Here is a 4,797-nt window from a genome sequence, read left to right on the forward strand (position 1 = left end):
TCGAACCGATGGGGGAAGCGGAACCCCCGGGGAGTCGGAAAGGGGGTAAGGGGCCCCCGCGACGAGGATGGACACCACGCCCACCACGCTACAGGGTATACTTGTTCCCATTCTGCTGCGAGGAAAATGTGAGATTTTTGTTAGTGAGGTATTTGTTGCTGTTATTTTTTATTGTGATTGTTATCACTGTTATTTTATTTTTATGTTATTTCATTTTCATTATCATTATTTTTATTTTCATCATTATCTTTTTTATTATTATCATCATTTTTATAATTATGTATTTATTATTATTACAATTTTTATCAACATGTTCTTTAGATGTTTATCATTTCTATCATTAAAACAATTATCATTAGTATTATTACCATTGTTATTATCATTAGTATTATCATTATCACTATTATCATAATCATCATTATCATCATTATCACTATCATCATTACTGCCACAAAAAAGAAAAATAATAATGAAAAGAATTTATGTTTAAAACTTATTACGGTAACTACTAATTTTAACAACGAAAAACATCTTATGCAAAAAATCTAGTATTTGTTAACTAAGAAATTATGGCATAAAACGAAAATCTCGCTAAAACAGGAAAGTGACAGAAAACGTACTTATCGAATAACACATAATAAATACACTTTCCTCCATACCTTATCATAGGGGAGAAATCAATGCTTGAATACCCTCAAAGCCGCCCAGCTAACGACTGGCGAGGAGAGTCTTTTCTTGCCTTAGGTGAACACGGCGCCTGAGCATTAATAAATGAATATATACGTTTGTTGTTGTAGCATGATGAGGTACAAAGCCAAGGGTGAAAGGTCTTCGGTATTTATGTGTCACCCTGACAATGCAGTTGTGGGATTGTGCTACTAGATTGTTGACCTATTTTGTAATATGATGCGAGGGTTTATATGCATAAGAGGAGCGTCGCGTAAATTTTGATATAAGGATCATAAGAACAGTGTTGTCATTTTCTGCATCATACGATCAGTGCCAATAATGACAAACATATTGCGTGTGTGTGTGTATATTATTATATATATATATATATATATAATATATTATATATATATATATAAATATATAATATATATCAATATATAATATAGATATATATAATATATTATATATATATATATTATATATTATCTATATTAATATATATAATTTTATATATATATATATATAATATAATATTTTATATATATATATAAAATTTTAAACTATAATTATTATTTTAATTTAATTCTTTATATATATATACACAACACACGCAAATATTTTTGTATATGGCATGATGGAGATGCAGAAAATGACACACTGTTTAGACTTTATATCAAAATTTACGCGACGCCCCCTTAGCAATAAAACCCTGCATAATTACAAAAAAGGTCAACAATTAGAGCACAATCCCCAACTGCAGTCAGGGTGGAACTAAATCCGGAGACCTTTCACCTTGGTTTTGTCCCTCATCATGCAAAAAAACAAAAAGTAATATTATTTTTAAATGCTCAGGCGCCGGCAAAGGGCAAGAAAAAAAATTCTCGCCAGTCTTTAGTGGGCGGCTTTTGAGGGTTTCAACATTGTTTTTCCCCCTTGATAAGGTAGGAGGAAAAAGGTTTTTATTAGTGTTATTGATAAGACTTTTTCTGTCATTCCGTTTGCGAGTTTTTTTTAGCTTTTTCCCTATTTTAAAAAAATTTTGCAGAATTTTGCAATAAGATTTTTTTCTTGTCAAATTAGTAGGACCGTAAAAAAAAGTTTTAAATACAAAAATTTTTTTTTTTTTTTTTGGGGGAGAATGATAACAATAGAAAGGTTGATAATGAAATTTAAAAAATTACTAAATTATAAAAGGAAAAATAATATAAAAATTTTTTTAAGATAAAAATAAAAAAAAAAAAGAAATGTTAAAAAATTTTAAAAAAATAAACAAAATAAAAATTAAAAAAAAATAATAAAAATAAAAAATTGAAAAAAAAGAAAATTAAAAAAAAAAACGTGTCCATCCCTTCAGAACCCCCCACTAACAAAAAATTCCCATTTCCCGGAAAAATGGAACGGGTAACCTTAGGGGGTTGTGTATTCTCCCGTATCCTCCCCACCCCCCAACCCCAAAACCCACCAAACCCACCCCCACCCCAAAACCACCAAACCAAACCTTTAAAAAATATTTTTTTTAAAAAAAATAAAAAAACAAAAAAACCAACAAAAAAAAAAAAAAAAAAAAAAAAAAAAAAAAACAAAATAAAATTTTAAAAAAAAATTTTAATAAATTTAAAAATATATATATAATTAAAAATAAAAATTAAATAAAATAAATTTATTATAATTTTTTTTAAAATAAAAAATTTAAAAAAAAAGGTTTAATAAATATTTAAATAATTAATAAAATTTAGAATATAAAAAAATTTTTAATTTTTAATTTTCAATAAATTTATTTAATAATATATAATTATTTTTATATATTATTTTTAAATTTAATAATATATATAATACAAAAAATTGTTATGTATATATAATATAAATATAATATATATATATAATAAAAAAAATTTATGAAAATTATTTATATATATATTTATTATATATATATATTATATAATATAAAATTTAAAATATATAAATTATTACTATATATAAATTTTATATTATATTATAAAGAAATTTATAAATAATAAAATATATATAAATAATAAAATTTTAAAAATTTTTTTTTTTAAAAATAAAATTTAAATATATTTATATATAATAATTATAAATAAAAAAATATAATATAATATATAAAATATATTTATAAAAAATATACAAAAAAAAATAAAAATAAATATAAACAAAAATTAAAATATATGAAAGGGAAAATATATATAAACTTTATATTGAAATAATTAATAAATAAAATAATATTATATATTTAAAAAATATATATAATTATATATATATAATAATATATTTTATATATTAAATATGAATTATATATTAATATTATAATATATTTTTTTTTTTTTTTTTTTTTTTAATATATATTTTTATATATATATATATATATTATATATATATATTATAAATATATAATATTAATTAAATAATATATCAGCAATTCTGATATTTGGCCATAAAGAATAATGGGAAAAAAAAATTTTTAAAAATTTTTTTAATTTGCCCCCCAGCACCACATCCCGCCCATTTTCATGAAGAGAAAAATATAATGGAAAAAAACAAAGCAGTGCCCCCTTTTCCCCCGCCCCGGGCGCGACCCCAGGCTACTCGGCCTGGGTTTCGCCGAACGGGGGCATGAAGGGCGCGGACATTTTCTCGGGTGGGGGAGCCCCGGGCCACGTCCCCGCGATGTGGTCGCGTTTTGGATGGGGGGGGGGGGGGGTAGTGGAACAGAAAGGGGCAATTTTTCATACAGGGAGGCAGGCAGGCACAGGGAGCGTGGGAGGTTTTTCACGCTTAACGCACCACGCATGCACGGCGTACACAAACCTTTTAAATAAGATCATCGATGGATAAAATAAACACAAAAAAAGCCAGCCGGTCCAGCAAAATAGCACAACCCCCTTTTTACTGCCACATTGAAAATAGAAAAAAACATCGTAACATTTCCCAATATTTTCCCATTTTTTCCTCATTGCAAAATTTTTTGCATCCCTGACATTTCAGTTTTTTAAAAAACCTTTTTAGGTCATTATGTGCCCCTTTCCAAGAGGGCGTGAGGTTCAAAGACAACCTCGCTTCGTATTATGTGCACCAAAAAAGGGATGATCTGCGTGCCTTTTAGGTGTTGGGGAGGGCGAGGGGGGGGGGGTAGGGAGTAGGGGGTGGGGAGGGGGGGAAGGGGGGAGGGAGTAGGGGGGAGTAGGGGGAGGGGGTGAGACGTTGTTTTTTAATGTGTGTTTTGTGGGTGTGGGTTGTTTTTCGAGATTCGTAGTGCCCAAAATTTAAGTAATTTTGGGCCCCTACAAGAGGTGGGAGGAGACATTTTCGTAGAGGAAAGTATGCGGTAGGGTGGCCCTTTCCTTCCCCCCCGCTTTGCCCAACATTCTGAAGTCAGATGTTTTAACGTACGTTTACTAAGAGGGGGCGCCCCGGGGGCGTCAGGTTTGGGGTTTCCCCCCCGCCAGTGCTCTTCCTTGTTTAACTAAAACCATAGGAGCAAATAAAATTAAAATAATGCAGTTAATTTAAGGGGGAAGAAAATCATTTGAATAAAAGGCCGTAAAGTTTGCTTAAAAAAACAATGAAATAAACAATGATTTTGCTTTTTTTGTACTATGACTTTTTTTATGGGGTTTCAATCTATGACGCCAACGCCTGAAAGGACAAGGCACTGGAGAAGATAATCAAATACCTTTGGGTAGGATTTTGTCCCCATTGTTTAAAAAAACAAAAAAACGACACCACACTCACACTCACATCACATACCGCACACCCCACACAAAAACACACACACAACCAAAACACACACACACACCCCAAACAACAACACACACAAAAACAATATAATAAATATTAAAAAAAATAAGAAAAATTAAATAATAATAAATTATAAAAAATATAAACACCACACATATATTTCACAATAACAGGCAATTATTAAAATATGATATATATAAATAAATATTTTAATTTTAAAATATTAAATAAAATAAATATAAAATTTTAAATAAATTTAAAATATTATATTATATTAATATATAATTAATAATTAATAATATATAAATTTAAAATAAATAATAATTTAATAATAATTATATATTTTTTTAAAATATATAATATATTTAA

The 4,797-nt window shown here is 27.8% G+C and overlaps 1 protein-coding gene across 1 annotated transcript in view; it reads left to right on the plus strand.

Moving 5' to 3' along the window:
• LOC119576018 (MOXD1 homolog 1-like) overlaps positions 1–4,797 on the plus strand; it is a 46,378-nt gene that overhangs the window by 8,350 nt on the left and 33,231 nt on the right.

This window comes from Penaeus monodon, chromosome 8 (assembly GCF_015228065.2).
Source record: "Penaeus monodon isolate SGIC_2016 chromosome 8, NSTDA_Pmon_1, whole genome shotgun sequence".
Taxonomy (NCBI): Eukaryota; Metazoa; Arthropoda; class Malacostraca; order Decapoda; family Penaeidae; genus Penaeus; species Penaeus monodon.